Source organism: Artemia sp. Qi Xiang Cuo, chromosome 11, assembly GCF_049724085.1.
Source record: "Artemia sp. Qi Xiang Cuo chromosome 11, ASM4972408v1, whole genome shotgun sequence".
NCBI lineage: Eukaryota > Metazoa > Arthropoda > Branchiopoda > Anostraca > Artemiidae > Artemia > Artemia sp. Qi Xiang Cuo.
This window is the reverse complement of record NC_142804.1, coordinates 46,427,593-46,444,520: the sequence shown is the minus strand read 5'-3', so window position 1 is coordinate 46,444,520 and position 16,928 is coordinate 46,427,593. Positions and strand designations below refer to the sequence as shown.

The 16,928-nt window shown below is 38.4% G+C and overlaps 1 protein-coding gene across 2 annotated transcripts in view; it reads right to left on the bottom strand.

The window, feature by feature from the left end:
* The window catches only part of LOC148947041 (zinc finger protein 277), a 43,684-nt gene extending 30,602 nt beyond the window's left edge, over nucleotides 1-13,082 (bottom strand). Inside the window, exon 1 of one of the 2 annotated variants that reach the window (XM_089096828.1) lies at nucleotides 13,063-13,082. The gene's annotated coding sequence lies outside the window, so the exon portion shown is untranslated. Of the gene's footprint in view, nucleotides 1-6,699; nucleotides 6,784-13,062 lie in introns of those variants that run through there. The other variant, XM_089096827.1, reaches the window with a different exon arrangement.
* Nucleotides 13,083-16,928: the final 3,846 nt, after the last annotated feature.

Sequence of the window (16,928 nt, the reverse complement as noted above, 5' to 3'; positions counted from 1 at the left end):
CTCTTGTTTGTAGTGATTTGTTCGTTCTAAGCTCGATTTGCATATTCAGTATAAGTTTTACTCGTTTTAAGATTTATTTGTACCTGTTGTATATTTGTTGGCTACAATTGTTTATTTGATTTATGTTCGTTTTGGGTTTCATTAATGCTTCAATAGCAAAAGAATTTGTTGGTTTTAAGCTTGATTTGCATATTCAGTTTAGGCTTTACTTGCTTTAAGATTTATTTATTCATTTATATTAGTACCTGATCTATGTTTTTTGCTATGATTGTTTATTTAATTTTGCTTGTTTTAGTTTTCTGGTTGTTTTGAGTTTGGGTGATTTTAGGTTGTTAAATAAAAAACAAGTTTTTTCAAATAAAAGTAAAGAGCAACAATTACAACTTAAAACGAACAGAAATTATTTTGTATATGAGAGGAGCTGTCCCCTCCTCAACGCCCCGCTCTATACGCTAAAGTTTGACTCTTTCTCCCGACTCTACTTTATAAAAAAAAAATAATATAAAAAAAGTTAAGGAGGGGACAGCCCCTTTCATATATGGAATAATTTCTGTTTGTTTTAAGTTTTAATGTTGCTCCTTACTTTCAGTTAAAAAAAACTTTTTTTTTATTTAATTTCAGAGTGTTTTTGAATTAATGCAGGTTTTGAATTTGGCTCACTGTACATGGATAATTAAAACGAAATTTGGATATTCATTTTACTTTTTTATAATAATAATAACCTTAAATGAACCTAAATTTGATTTTTGTTCCAGTTGTATAAGAATGACTCCTGAATCACAAAGGCTGTTTAATTAGAATAATAACCTCTTTTAAAAGTTAAAAAGGAAACTTTAGCGTAAGAGCGAGCTATTGAGGAGATGCAACCCATCCTATATACATAATATTTTCTGTTCGTTTAAGTTTTAATATTGCTTCTTACTTTCAGTTGAAAAAACCTATTTTTTACTTAATTGCTGATCGTTTTTTAAATAATGTCAGTAAATCCAGCTTCCCTTCCATAGAAAATTCCCTTCCCCCATGAGAAATTTCTCCATGGAAAGATTCTCCAATATAACTTAAATTAGCGATATTTGCGGAACTAATTTTGTAAGGCATAGTAATAAAACGGCCAAAAAGGTCGAAACTATTTTTATATGGAAATAAGAGTCACAGGTTGAGCAATTCTCAAATGACTAAAATCGATGAAAGAAAAGATCTTTAAAAGATATACGCAATAATTTATGTTTGGTTTAAGTTTTAATGTTAGTCCTTACTTTCAGTTGGAATTTTTTTTTTTATTTAATAACAACAACAAGTTGAAGACATACAATATCTTTGGTTTATTATCACATAAAAATCATAGTTATGAAGCTCCTTAAGGTAAAATTAAATGCTAAGATCGGCCGGAAAATAACACAAACAAAGTATTGCTAATATTGGCCATTATTTTAGAAAATTCGACCTTTAGTGTAAAGAGCAAGGTATTGACGAGGGGGCCAACTTCCTCATATACGTAATATGAGGGGGTTCGCTCCAACGCTCTTTACGCCAAAGTTCAAATTTTGTTCCAATTCTTTAAGAATGACCCCTGAATCATAAAAGTCGTTTAATTTGAATAAATAGCTCATTCGAAATGACTAAAAATGCTTTAGCGTAAAGAGTAAGGTATTGACGAGGCGACGAACCCCTCATATACGTAATAATTTCTGTTCGTTTTAGATTTTAATGTTACTTCTTACTTTCAGTTGAAAAAACTTGTTTTTTTTTATTTAATTTCTGATCGTTTTTTAAATAATGCTGGGATATCCAGCGCCTAAATCATGGAAATTATCTTACCCCATGGAAAGATTCTCCCACGTAACCCAATCCCTGATCCCCCTGAAAACTTCTGTATACTTACCAATAACCAATACTATATGTAAACAAATGGGCAAAGTTCATAACTTGCAGCCATTCCCCCAAGGACTGTGGAGGATTAAGGCTTAGTTATTAGATATTTCGACTACACTGAACAAAATGGCTGTCTCAAAATTTTTATCTAGTGACTTTGGGGGAAAAAATGAACGTAAGAGAAGGCCTAGTAGCCCTCCAATTTTTTTGGTCACTTAGAAAGGGCACTAAAACTTTTAATTTCCGTTCGAATGAGCCCTATCACGAAATTCTAGGACCACTGAGTCAATACAATCACCCCTGGGAAAAAAAACAGACACGCATCCATGATCTTTCTTTTGGCAAAAAATACAAGATTTCACATTTGTGCAGATATGAGCTTGAAACCTATATAGTAGGGTTCTCTGATACACTTAATCTGATGGTGTGATTTTCATTAATATTCCATGACTTTTAGGGGGTGTTTCCCCCTTTTTTGAAAATAAGGCAAATTTTCAGGCTTGTAAATTTTCATGTGTAGGGCTAAAGTTGATGAAACTGATATATTTACAATGATCATAAAAATACCATTCTTTTGATGTATCTATAGATATCAAAATTCCATTTTTTAGAGTTTTGGTTACCAGGTCACTCTTTACTTACAGTTTGTTACCACAAACTGTTTGATTATATCTTCTGGTCTTTAGTTTAATATGGCCTTTGCTTTTCTTTGAAAAATTCTTTCTTTTTTTTTTTTTGGGGGGGGGGGGGGTCAAGCCATGAAGGGAGGGCCAGGGGTTAGCTGCTGTAAGTTTTTGAATATAATATCATTAATAGATTGTTTTTGGAGGAGGGGGGGGGTCAGGCCATGGAGCAAGGGCCAGGGGTCAGCTTCCTTAGTTTTTTGAATAAATATTATTAATAAGTTTTTTTGAGTAGGGGTTGGGATTATCTGATCTTTAAACTGTTTTAAAAAACCTTGCATAAAAACCACATTATATGCTCCCAGGGCATAGCTTACAAAACTTGGGGGTTGTGCCAACCCAAAAGTTTCTGTTATCTGATCTTTGAACTTATTTTAACAAAATGGCTATCTCAAAATTTTCATTGGATGTATTTGGGGAAAAAAGTGAGACTCTTAAATAGGAAACTAAAGCTTTCAATTTCCAATTGAATGAGCCCCCTCCAAAGTTTATATGACCATCCCTTCCATAAAAACCTTATAATACCCCAGAACATAATTTACACATGGCTCCAGGTTCTGGAGGGGCGCTGGGTCAAGACTGATGCTGCCCTGTCAATCGGTCTGGAAAGTTTCTGTTATGTGATCTATGAACTATTTTGAACAAAACGGCTATTTCATAATTTTTATTGGATGCATTTGGGGAAAAAAGGGTGTGGGGAGGGGCTAGTTGCCTTCCAACCACTTTTGACTCTTAAAAAAGGCACTACAAATTCCAATTTCCAATAGAATGAGCCCCCTCTGAAGTTTATACAGCCACCCCTTCCATATGAAGTGCCTCTGGAAGAAGCAAAATTAATAAAACATTGGAGCCTTAAGGCCTTTACTATAGGCAATACTAAAGAGTTGCCTCCAACCTTCATGCACCTCAAGCATGTTATTTTCACTCTATTTGTTCTTAAATTCAACATATCTAATTACTTTCAATTGTTCGTACTTTTGCACTTTGGATCAGTCATTCAGCTTGAAGCACTAAGAATATTACTATTTTCTTCATGCCAGAATGAGTTTAGATATAATCTAACTGACTTGGCATATTTAAATAGAGAGGGAGCCTCTATTAATGAATGACCTAGTTTTGTAACTTAAAATAGTTTTGGGTGAGGCTGTACATCATTTGTCTTTCCTGTTTTGCTTGTTCATTAGTTTCAGAACTAAGATACAGTGAAAAATTTGGAATTGGAATCCTTGATCTTTGATTATATTATTTGAGCAAGTCTTTGGATTTATAATGCATTTAAAAGTAATTATTTGGTTGGAAAAAAAGGAAAGAATTAAGAATAAAAAAACTTTTTTCACACTTTAGCAATTGTGATAAACAAGCACTTGAACAAGGTCTTGAACTTACTCACCTATCCAATCACCTAGGACAAATCAGTATAACCCAACAGTCAACCAAATACAAATGCCCAAATTCATGCAAAGTTATCATTAATAAATGTAAGATGTTGTAAAATTACAAGCAAAAGCAACTAGCAGGATAGAGCAAAGCTATCTATGAACAAATTCTACACAATTTCTTTACTATCTTCCATGTTCTTTATTTAACCAAATGAAAAATTGCGGCACCATCTGTAAATTAAGGGCATGCATTGGTAAAACCGTATCATTTACCAACCAAGATTGAGATAATGATAGTCTAGATAATGGTAGTCTAGAAAGAGTTAATTATAAATTGAACAGCAGGGAAAGAGGTTGACACAAAGCTTTACAACATTCATGTAGGATACATGGGCGAACGCTGACTGGGCCAGCAGATTTATTCAGTTTGAGGGTTGTGAGTTCCTTTAGAACCAAAGTATCTGTAATCAGAATTGGTTCCATATTATGTGATACATTGTATAAAGGAGGTGTAGGATATACAATACTGGAGTTGGACAAAAAAACAGAAGAGAAATATTGGTTGAAAATTTCAACTCTCAGTTCAGTATTAGCAACTGATTTACTATCGTGCAGTATATCTGGGATTGTGCGTCTGTTGCTATATTTTTGAGTGGCATAACACCAGAAATATTTATGGTTATCCTTAACTTCCTCAGCCAGTTTTTCCTCAAACCTTCTCTTCAACTCCTTTGTTTGGTTTGTTTTTGATTACGAAAGAATTTGAAAACTAGATAGTTTTCTGAGGCCTTATTTTTTCTATAGTAATTCCATGCTCTGTGTTTTTGATTCATTAGATTGCTTACTTTAATAATTTAAAAAGGTAAACTTTTTGCCTGTTTAACCTGAAAAATTCTGGTGCATGACTTTTCAACATTTAGAATTTCTGTTTTAACATTTGACAAATTCTCCTCAATATCATCAGTAATAAGCGTTTTCCAGTTGACTTTGGAAAGTTTATCAGAGACTATTTTGCACTTTACATATTTTTGTTGCTTAGAGGAAGGTTGTTTGGTAGGCAGACAGAGCTCTGATATAATTACTACATGGTTGCTATTACCAACAGGTGTGGTTATTATAATCTTAATAAGAAGGTCAGGGTTACTGAGTATAACCAGATCAAGAATGTTGGAGACTTGACCTTCCCTGTAACAAGTTGGTTGTGAGATTGTTTGACACAGGGAATTATCAGAGAGGGTAGATAAAAAAGGAGAATCTTTATTACAAAAACCAGATACATCAATCCATTGGATTTCAGGAAGGTTAAAGTCCCCCATAAGGACAAGATAATAGCTGGCAAATTTGGATATCACATGAGAAAACATAGCAGCCAAATTAGATTTAGAGTCCAAAACACACAGAGCACTGGAGCTTCTATAAGCAGCACCCTCTACAACTGAAATTATTTGATTATGTGTTTCAATCCACAGAGCCTCAATTCCAACAGTATTCAGAGAATTGAATTGAATGAGACTAACATTTAGTGCATCCCTAATATAAAGGCACACTCCTCTGTGGCAAAGTGGGGAATTCAGATTAGAAAATAGTTGGTAACCATTGATTTTGAATTAAGGAGTTAAGACTGACTAAGTATTTTTGGTGAAACTTCTGTAATTGCTGCAATGTCCACTCCTTCAGATTTCATACAAAAGGAAAGTTCAAAAAACTTACTAGAGAGGCTATCAACATTGGAGCTAAGATGCAGCTTGAACATGCAACAAGTACAAGTAAGTAAGAGCTAAGAAACCTCACTCCCTGAGAGATGAAAATCTGAGAGAATGCAGTAACTAAAGGACTGGTAAGGTTGTTGGATACAAAACTATGAAGCAACAAAGAAGAAACATCAGGTAAGCAAGTTGTTGCTGAAGAAACAGGAGAAATGTCAACATCAGACAGGGAAATATTATTATTATGTTCACTACTAGACCACTGAGAGACAGAATTTGATGATGCCAGTCTATAAACACTTAAACAATAGACAGAGGTAGCAGGAGGTACATACATTAGTGGCACATTGGAGTGGTTGAGGGGATTGCTATAACTGGCAAGTTTTGTTGGATGATGGCACCATTACAAATTATCAAATCTGTCTCTCCCCTTGCTATTCTGCATTTCAGCTCCTCAACTAGATCTTTGTGTTTTATGCAATCTGGACCAGGACCTAGTAGAAACCACTAGGTCCTGAATGGTTGAAACAGAGCAAACTGATTGTAAAGAATTTTCAATCTGGGATACCCTGTTTGCAATATCACTAACCTGGGCAGAAATGTCACATTTAGAGTATGCTCTCAGTTGGGAAAGTGTTTGGGTCAACTGACTAGTGGTGGCAAATTCCTGCTTAAGATCTTCCCTAGAAGATTTCAATGAACTATCTGTAACAGATGCTAGCTTATTTATCATAGCTTGCTCACTAGAGGGAGGAGGAGGAGGGTTAACTTTACAGGCTGGACATAACCAGGAACAGGTAAAAGATTACATCATCTTGCTTAATAATTTATGTTCTCCAGGGGACAGGTCCAGACATTCACCACAGATCCACTTCTCACAAATATCACACTCTATGGCAGAGGACCCCTCATCCAATTCAGTAGAACAAGCAGCAAATCTGTCATGGACCTTAACTAGGCTTATGTGTTTTCTCTTAGCCTTACTGGACATAATATATTCAACTAAATCAGCAATTGAAACTCAATGAAACTAATCAAAATATATAAAAAACAACAAACCTTATCCAACCGTCAACAAATTGGTTTATTATGTACTCAATTTGGTAGGCTATTCAATATAGGCTAATTGTTGGTATTTGTTTACATACACAATGATGATTATGATGGCACTATGAATCATATGCTGTAGAAAAAGAGCTGTTCACAGCACTCCCTATCCAGTTTAAGCTAAGGATGTCTAGTTACTAGATGGCAGGACTGTATGGTAAATTCACAGCCCTCCCTATCCAGTTTAAACTAAGTTGAGGAACTCTAATGAATAGATGACAGGACTGTATGGCAAATGAGGCACCCTACATCAGGGGAATGGATAGATATTTTGTTTTCCAGTCAATTTCTTTTGATAGATTAGACTTTTCTGAAGACTTTGGTACATAGGAGTTTATTACTTATGCACTGGGTCTTTTATTATTTCACAAACTTTGACAATTGGGATTTATGTCACTGTAAATTAATTCATCAGAATCATCCCTCAAAAAGTGATTCATGTCATTCTTTCCATGTTCTTTATCTAACCAAAAAGAAAACAGGGGTACTGTCTCTAAAATGCACAAATTGTTACAGCTGCTACATTTACCAACCAAGATTGAAATTATGCTACACATCATGTCAGTATTTTCATGTTCTTTATTTAAACAAATGAAAAATTTTTGACACCACTGTATTTTAATCCTACCCCTTATCTATAACACAAATATTGTTTGGGTTTGTCAAACACTGGTGCCTTTTAGAGGGAATTGAATGGTGATAAGCACCTAAAAAGACCATTTTAGGATCAAAACTCATTAATTTTTCTCTTTTCCATGTAATTTAACTAGGAAGAAAGTGAATACATAACTTGATACCTTCCTTTATGCCCATTGCAAATATAACAACTGATTCAGGGGGAAATTTCATTTTAAGCCCTTAAAGGGGCTCCAAATAGTAACTTCAAGATACAAACATTGAATAAGGCTATTTAAAAGGAAATATGTTGAGAAATGAATTTTTACTTCATAATGTGCAGAAAAATTATAGTTAACAAATTTGAAGGTGCTTCTGCTACCTCCAACTACAGAGATTATACAATGATTTAACTTTTAAAGCATGAATTAGCTGACCAAATACTGGGTATCTTACCATATATTTGGAAAGAACACAGGCTAGTGGGAAGAGGCTATTTCTGATTTTTTTTTTTACTGGCTCAACTACTTCCTAAGATAACTTACCAGAACAAACTTCTAATCATCAAAAATCTTACAATGCAAGTATATTGTTTGAAATATTCTGCTTAGTCCTTATTTCTTTTCCATATTGCACAGTAAGAATAATGATGCAGGTACAGGGTGCTCTATTTCAGGGATGATTGAAAACTGAAGAAAAGCTATTGAAAAAATGATAAATATATTAGAGAAATTGAAAAAAAAACACTAAAGAAAGTAAAGATAAAGGTTACTTACTTTGACTTAAGGCTCCTGCCGAGGGTTTGGCGTAGAGAACGACAAGACTAGGCGCCTCCAGGTTGACCTATTGCTTGCCAGGCTCGCAGGTTCTTCCACCGGGATGTGGACTTGGGTGAGGAATTCATTGGCTTTGTCTTTCCACCTAGTGGGTGGGCGTCCTCTGGGTCGCTTCCATCCGTGTAGGGTGGGGTCGAAGTCAAATGCGACCCGTGCTGGGGCGTCGCGTGGCATTCGAAGGAGGTGGCCGTACCACCGAACAGTGCGCTGGGCGAGCTGCGTCAAGAAAGGAGTTTGAGCCGTACGTGAATGGAGAGTCTGGTTGCTAACGAAGTCAGTCCAGTGAAGTCTTTCGATTCTTTGGAGATGTTTTGTCTGAGCGACATTGACGGCGCTGAGGATAGACTTGGCAGCTGGCCATGTTTCCGCTCCAGACAGCAAGACAGTATTGACAAACGCATTGTAGATGCGTATTTGGTAAAGCGGCTTATGTTTGGCTTTCGCCAGAAGTTACTAAGCCTTCCAATAAGTTCTGAAGCTTTGGCAATTTGAGATATAAACTCCTTTGTGATCAAGCTATCATTCGATAGAATAGATCACAGGTAAGTGAAGTCTTCAACCACATCTACTCGGTTGCTTCTGATGTTGACTTCCTTTACAGTAGAACGGGACACGGGGGTCTCAAGGAGCATAACTTTAGTTTTCTGCCAGTTGATCTTCAGTCCAACTTTTAAGGCTTCTTCTGGAAGCAACTGGAGAGCTTTGGTCATCTTATCGACGGTGCTCGGAACTAGCGCTATGTCGTTGGCGAATTCAGCATCAGAGAGTACCCGGTCTCCGAACTGAAGGCGATTCATCGTGCTGGCCATAATATGGTCTATGACGCAGTTGAAAAGCTCGGGAGCGGCGGTGCAACCTTGACGGACGCCAGTCTTCACCAGGAATGTGGGACTACGTCTTCCATTTACTTGCACGCAGCTTTCCGTATCCTCATACAGCTTTTCAAAGAGTGAGCAATATTTCTTGGGTAGACCCGTAGTTCTTAGTATCAGCCAAAGTGAACGGTGATCAACAGAATTGAAGGCAGCCTCAAAGTCCACGAATGCGATGTACGCTTTTTGGTGGAACTCTCGCGTCTTCTCGATCAACTGGCGCATAGTAAACATTAGCTCTGTCGTCGACCTGCCAGGCATGAATCCGGCTTGCTGGACTCTTCTCTTTCTACGCAAAAAGGTGGAACACATGTCCAGGAGTGACATGGCAAAGAGTTTACCAGGAACGGAGAGAAGCATGATCCCACGATAGTTGGAGCAGATTTGACGGCTGCCCTTACGTTTCCAGAGTGGCAATATGATGCCAGAACGCCAATCATTTGGTATGCTTTCCGTTGTCCATACAGCTGAGAAGATTATCTGGAGCCACAGAATCATCGCTACACCCCCGTACTTGAGGAGTTCTGCAGAAATACCACAGACACCAGGGGCTCAATTATTATGTAACCACTTTACAGCATTTCGGATCTCCAAGGTGGTAAACGGTTGCAATACGAGGTAGGAAGTAGCCTTGGGTGTGGTCATTGCTGCTTGAATCAGATCAGGGTCGGGATGAGCAACTGCCTCGGCATTCAGAAGCGTTGAGAAGTGACTGCTCCAGGCAGAGTTGGCCTGCATTGTCATGCTTCCGTCAGCAGAAAAAACACGGCTCACGGTGGAAGTCCTCCCTTCCGTCAGCTTGCGGTGTTGTAGAGAGAGATGTTCCTTTCTCGAGGCATCTTCAAGATTGCTGGCTTTCTTATCGACAAGATCTTCCTGTCACTGTGCAGTAGGCTAGTACAGGCCATTGAGTCGTCTGTACTCTGGCATATTCTTTGCTAAACGGGCCTTCCAGTGCAGCTCGATTACAGACAGAGTCTCCTGGGGTATCCAGGGTTTATTGTTGTATCTGCTGCGGCCAATAGTACTGCCAGCAGAATCGAGTCTGCTATCTTTGAAAGACTTCCAGGCTACTTCAGGGTCGTCCAGAACTTGGAGGCAGCTAAACCGGTTAGAGATATCGAGAGCATACTTCTGTTGCATCTGAGATGTAGCCAGACTACTCAGATCAAGCTTGGGAGGCCGTCTTTCTTGTCCTTTTGCTCTCAGGCGTAGCCTGAATGAGGCAACTACCATCCTATGGTCTGTATTTCCAAGCTCGGCCGACCTATAAGTCGGGCAATTTGTTATCGACGAGCGCCAGCGACCCAAGATCATAACATAATTGATCATCTTCTTTGTCTGGCCATCGTTACTATACCAAGTGCATTTGTGTATATCTTGTCTCTGAAAGAGCATGTTAGAAATAACAAGATTATGCATATTGCAGAGCTGGAGGAGCCTTTGTCCATTGTCATTCAGTGAATCTGAAGTCACAGGGCCGAGAACACTTCTCCACATGCCCTCCCTGTCATTCACCGTCGCGTTAAGGTCTCCCAGAAGAGTGACGATGTCGTGGGGTGAGACTCTTGACAGGGTTGCTGAGAGCTCCGCATAGAACTGATCCTTCACTTCCGCAGAACTAGGATTGGTGGGAGCATAGCTTACAATAATTGTCCACTTTCCATGCTTGTGCTGGAGCTGAGCCAACAGTAATCTATCTGAAATTTGTTTATAGGAGAGAAGCCATCTCCTGGCTCTAGCGTTCAGCGCGAGGCCTACACCATTTGTCTTGCTTTTTGGGTCACCAGACCAGATCAGGTTATATCCTTCACCAATGTCCTCGGACTCTCTTCCGACAAGGCGGGTTTCCGTAAGGCCAGCCACAGCTATATTTAGCTCATAGGCAAGCATTGATTTAGCTCCAGGAAAGTTGAGTGTGAGTACGTTCCAGGTGGCGAGTCGTATTCCACCCTCGTCAATAAGGTTCATTTGATGGTCTAAAATTGGGCCAGGGACGTGCTGGGGTTGTGGAAGGTAAAGGGGGGGTAGGTCATCCGAGGCAGTATCATAGTTTTTCGTTGCAGTAAAATTTTCGGGTGGAGGGTTGCAGGCCCAACCGACCCTAGGCCTGGGATCTAATTAGAGCTAGGACTTGCCTAGATACTGAAAGTCCTGTGGTGGGCTCCACCCACCTCATAATGTTGAGGCTGCCCATTAACATGGAGTGTTTAGTTAGGGAAAACCCCATATCCAGAGGCACGTGGTCAGCAGACATAGTCTGCCTCATTCCGGACGAACTCCATCCGCCTTCAATAAAGGTTAGCTGCATGCAAAATGTGCTAACTATAATCATTGTGAATATTATGAAGTAAGGATTGTTTTATTAAAACATTTCCTTCTCTCCAGGTTGTTCTCTAGGCTTGTATCCTTGAATCATTACCAATGTCTTGAATTTTCGAATTAGGCCTATGCACTAGTCTTGAAATAGCCTATAGTAAAATTCTAGATGATGATGTCTTTGCTATCTCAGAAAGTAATTAAGTTAAGTGAAATAAAACTGTCAGGTATGGCTTTACAGCATAAACAATGCCCTGGGAAGATCTTTTAAAGGATCTGTATGTACCCTTTTCCCCTCTAAAGGGCATTGGCATTTGATAAACTTGCTCAAACTCTATGTTATGGAAACTAAAATTTCAAAAATAATTCTACAGCTCACCAAAGTCTAAAGGAAAGTGTTTCAAGCCTCATAACATTGCTAAATTCAATACTTGGGAAACCATGTATTAAATTTGTAAAAAAAAAACATTAATGTGGCTTAAATTCCCTTCAAATCATTAGAAGTGTGTTTTCCAAACCCAGGCTCAAATCAAAGAAAAACTGACTAAAACCAAAATTTTAAAAAATCATAGGGGGGGAGGTAAACTTCAGAAATGAACTTTACCCCCACCTGTATATACACCAATTCAGGGTATATATTCACATATTAAGGGGGGGGGGGGTATAGAAGTTCAAACTTACCTCTATAGTCAGAATTGCATCTTGAATCCAAATTTAACATTCATTTGTGTTGGAAATGAACTTTAGTGAATTTGTGGCAGTTCATATTAGCCTATTGACTTAGGGATAAAGTGAACATGTCACTTGATGCCTTTTTTATGCTCTTTGTGAATATAATAATTGCTCCTATCAGAAATTCAAACTTACTCACCCCTACCCCCCTAATGTGCAAATACACACCCTGAATTGTAACCACACAAAGAAGTTATCAATAGGCTACCAGTTAAGTTATTGAAAAGTGGTTAAAACACATAACTAGTTTGTAAATAAGTTGTTCAAGAGTAACATATTCCAAAAATAATTATTTACAACAATTCAAACCTCATTTATTAGGCAACTAAAATATAAAATGTTTTCCTACCATTTCAAGTTTTTCAAATGCCATCAATAAAAATAGTACTGAATTTTCTGATTAAAAACTTTGCTGTTGACAGTTCATGGTGTATTCCAATTTGGGTTATATATTTTCACATAAGGGGGTGGGGGTAAATTTGAATTTCCAGTAGAAGCAATTAGGCCTAATATATTTGTAAAGAGCACAAAAAAGGCATTGATTGGTATGTTCACTTTATTTGTAAGTCAATAATATGAACTGCCAAGAATTTACCTGAACTTTACCCTACCCTCTCCTCTATATGCAACTATATGGCCTACCCTGATTTGGTATATGTAGGGGTGAGGGTGAAGTTCATTTCTGATGCAAATGAATGTTACATTTGGATTCATGATGAAATTCTGAGTATAGAAGTAAGTTTGTTTCTGAGCTATTTGAATTATCTGCTAATATAAACATTGCCCAAGGGAGTAGGCATAAAGATATAGAAGGCTGAAATCACTTTCCCAGGATGTAATTTCAACTCTGGTGTAGCCTATTACTAAATGCGTCATTCTCATAACTCATCTAAGCAAGCTACTTTCCAATATAATTAAAAGTCCTCAATTTAGAATTTTACCTGAATTATATAAAAAGGATGAACTTTAAATACAGTCATTCTAGACTCATTACTGTACCTGTTATCAACGTGTTCAATTTTTGAAAATGCGCGCTTTAGGGCAGTGTTGCCGCTAATAGAGAAATTTCATAGCATCGACACTTAAAATATAATTCGTTCGTAACTTGATAATTACTGTCTCTCAAGTCAGGTTGCCTTTATTTCGCAATAGAGAGCGGCACTTATAGGGGGGGGGGGTTTTCCTGCATACTTAGAAGAATATCTTTTTGTGTAATCTCGTTCAAAATTCCTGCTCCAAATTTTTAGAGGTATATTTTTTATCTTAATTTAAAAATTTGAACCTCCTTTCTAACTTTTAATGAATTGGAACCCTTTTCGCCTCTGTAGCATAGAAAGACATGCATTCAAAATAATCGAGTTGATTCGGGTGCAATTCAGATTTTTCTCTCGAGCACTTTTGAATGACACTGTTCTCACGCAGGCAAAATAAAAATAAACCATTAAATTGATCTTCATTCACCTTTTTCAAAATGATCCACCTTTTACCCAAGAAAATGTGGAAGAATGAAAGAAACCAGCCGCATATTACGCATAGGGCGAATTTCCTCCAATTCTGCCATATGCGTACTTTAGTTTTTTTAGATTTGTCACTGATTTGGATGTGAGTTAGGACACATTGAAGAAAAAGGCAAGTAGATTGCAATTTAAAAAAAAATCTAATTAAACATCAACCAAGAGATAATCATTCTGGACGTAATTTAAAAATAACATTTTAAACAGATATAAACATATTAGATCCTTATATAGTGAAGAAATATAATCAATTTGGGAACATGTTATCTCGGGAGTTTATTCTTTCCACTTCCTTCCTTTGCCTACTAGGCCATCCGGGATTTCCCAAAAACTTGGGTAAGGAATCGCTTTTCTGTTATACAAAAGATCAGAAATGGTTTTGGATTGATTTTATTGCTTATTGGGGTCTTTGTTATTTTTAACTCAGATTACTGAATATTGGTCCAGTAAATCTATGAAACACTGGGACAAAATTTCAATATAAAAGATTTTTACGCCATCTTGTAGAGAAATAAATTCTGTACAACATATCAAAAGTCCCCAAAATCCCCTTGGCGAAACATGGGGAAAGGGGGGGGGGAAATTGGAAAAATTCAGGGGGCAGATTTATTGTGCGCTCGAATTTCATGTCTGCTCTATTTCTGCACGGAGAAATCGAAAAAAGAAAGTTATATTGTTTTATCGCTGGACTTGGTTCGATTTCCCTCTTAAGTGGGGAAGGGGAAGGGGAAAAACAGTATCCTTGAGAGTTGTGCAATTTGGCTGGTCAAAATGTTGCCTCTAAGGTTTTTTGGCTCGACGATTTTAAAAAACATGGTATTGGATTCGTATCTTGCTTTTCTGCAGTATTTACACCGTGAAGGGGGAGGGGCAATGTATCGGGCCCTCGGAATACGTGGGCAGATTTAATTCTACTATATTATAGAAACATAAGACAGAACTAAATGTAAAAAATGAAACAAATCAGGTAACTTCGGTAATCAGAGAAAAATACAATTACGGTTTTGATTGAACTAAAAAGGATAAGATCAAGGATTTGTTCTTTACATCGTTTTCTTCATCGTTATCAACAAAACATCTCTATTGGAATACGCAATCCCTTGGCAGTCTTTGCAATCAAGTATGCAAGGCAATCCATTTTTTTGGCAGCTACAGCGTGAACTGTCACTGTTGGAACACATGCAGCTGCAACGAATCACAATTAGCAGATGAGGCGGAGTAGGTCCGATGTCTGTCCATGATCGGAGTGAGGCGTCCGTCACGTAATCGCCAACCCTAGTCTTTCCGGTCGAGTTCTGACGCGGTATTACGCCATTCCATTACTTGATAGAAAACTCTATAAGAATAAAATTTCACAGCCGATGGAGTTAGTGAAAGTCTCTCTGGGTTCACAACAGTTGATGTCTTTGACCTGTTCCTAGCTTTGGTGAGACCCTCCCCTTTCTTAGCCTTGTAGAAACACAGCAAAATATTTTCACCGGTTTGCTGGATTTCTTCCTTCGTAGGGCGCGGATTAAGGAATACTTTACATTAATTCCTAAATTCTTGATGGCTTTTCGGGAATGGCAGGACAGCCTGCTTTCCTATTACAAACAAACGTGACGTCGTGTCACAACCAAAAAAAGCGTGGTCAACAAGAATAGAGTGACAAACCTGTTCCAGTGATCTTTAGATAAAGTTGATGTGCCAGTATTCAGTTGACAGCGCTCTTGAATTGGTACTGTTTTCGAAGTACAGATCCCTGGCTTCCGGGGGTAAGTGATGGAGGTGACGGATCAATAAAAACGTGTCATTTCCGACTACTGCGGTTACCCTTCCCTCGGCCGCATTAACACCTGTTAATGCAATCAGAACGTTCGCATCTCTCTATGCATGAAGGACAGTGAAGCCAGCTTGGACAAGCTTCTTACCAATAGCTCGAATAATGTTCTGCTTATTGTTGGGATTCAACAATAGGTCCTCCTTCTTCCTTTGCAATTTCAAACTCAGTGTGAAAGCTAGGTGACAATTGAAGTGTAACCATCAAAGACGACGGAAGCATTTGAATACTTCTGTGTCATGAATGAAACGTAACGGTTGCAAATCTATTCGAAAGTGTTTCCTGTTTTCCATAGAATATGCTGGAGCGGCCATCCACTATCAATCATGTATTTTTCCGGCTCTTTTGATAGGACGTTCACAGGTTCTGCCTTTGCTAATTTTCAAATAGCTTTCACTAGCTCCGCTTTATCTGGCTGTCGCGGCAGGCTTGACGATTCGAAAAGGGCAGTAGGATAGCTGATGAGTTCGAATCTGAGAGTTTCTTCCATATCCCCTCCGGTCGTAGTTGCCGCTGCTGCAAGACATTGGAACAGAAGACTTGCGTCAATTTGCATGTCTTCACTGTTAGCTTCGGAAATGTTACCTTGATAGGCATTCGTAATCACTTTGCTTTTGCGTTTGAAGATGCAGCGATAGGCATCGGTGTCATCAATTGACTTCAGAATTTATTTTCCTATCGCCTTTGCTGCATCCGCGTTGAAACTCCTTGCAGCTGTCATACCATTCGATATATTGCGCAATTGAGTGCAGTTGTCGCATGGACAGCACGGCATATAAAATATACCAAAGGCTTTACGTGTTTTCTATTTCTTTCTATCCGAGCTGGTCTTGCAGAAACGTGCTGGTCAGATGACAAGTACCCAACGCCGGTGAGTGACTGCAAAACCTCATTAATTTCAACTTGCACTGGCATTGTCCAGATCAATTTTTGCGCCTCGCATTGCCTTTTCCTCTCGTGAGTCCCATGCTTGTTTTCAGCGACTCCATCAGTACTTGCTCAATTACTAAGTCGGGAGAGAGCCCAGCCCAAGATCTATCGCTTCTTCAAATGACAAACATCCAATCCGCGACGTCTTTATACAGCTTGTGGTTACTTTCTTTCAGCTTTTCCATTTGCTTAAGAAATATTCTCACCGATTTCGTATACAGGTTGTGGCCTGCAGTTGCAAAGTAAGGGCGTATCTCAGGGAGTGCTTGAAGATACTGCACCCAGTTTCCGGTCCGTTATGCCCTGATGGCCTTTTTAAGCAATCTGAACATTTCTGAATGCTGAAGCCATATTTTTGCAGTCCTATTGTTCTGCAGCGTACCTTGAAACTCCATCAATCGCGTTTGGATTCGATGCACTACGTCTGCGTCTTCAAGGGTTACTTCCTCATTCAGCAGAGCTATATCTATTGCCGAAGTTTCTGCAAAGTCTGGATGACTCGCACGTATGTCATCTGTGCAGTTGAAACCATACGATTTGCGAA